Source organism: Nannospalax galili, unplaced genomic scaffold (assembly GCF_000622305.1).
Source record: "Nannospalax galili isolate Female #2095 unplaced genomic scaffold, S.galili_v1.0 scaffold603, whole genome shotgun sequence".
Taxonomy (NCBI): Eukaryota; Metazoa; Chordata; class Mammalia; order Rodentia; family Spalacidae; genus Nannospalax; species Nannospalax galili.
This window is the reverse complement of record NW_008351177.1, coordinates 39071-39490: the sequence shown is the minus strand read 5'-3', so window position 1 is coordinate 39490 and position 420 is coordinate 39071.

Genomic DNA, 420 nt, shown 5'->3' with positions numbered 1-420 from the left:
AAGATGAGTATTGAATCCTGTCATTTTTATTTCTGTTTACATTCTTGATAAGGCTGTACTTTTCCACAGTTAACCTTCATTGAATTTCTTTCCACAACCCCTTGGATATAGTCATTCCTTTCTTCAGCTCTTTGTATTGCTTCCAGACCTCTGTAAAAGGCTGGTTTTGTGGACATGAATTCCTTCAGTCTATATATGTCATGGAAGTTCTTTCTTTCCTCTTCAGCTATAATAGACATTTTGGCTGGGTAGAGTAATCTGGGTTGGTGTCTGTGGTCATTTAAAACTGGGAATACTTTGGTCCAGGCTCTTCTGGCTTTCACAGTTTGCACTGATAAGTCAGCTGTAATCCTGATGGCTTTTCCTTTGTATGTGACTTGTTTTTCTTTTGCTGCTTTCAGTATTCTCTCTTCGTTCTGT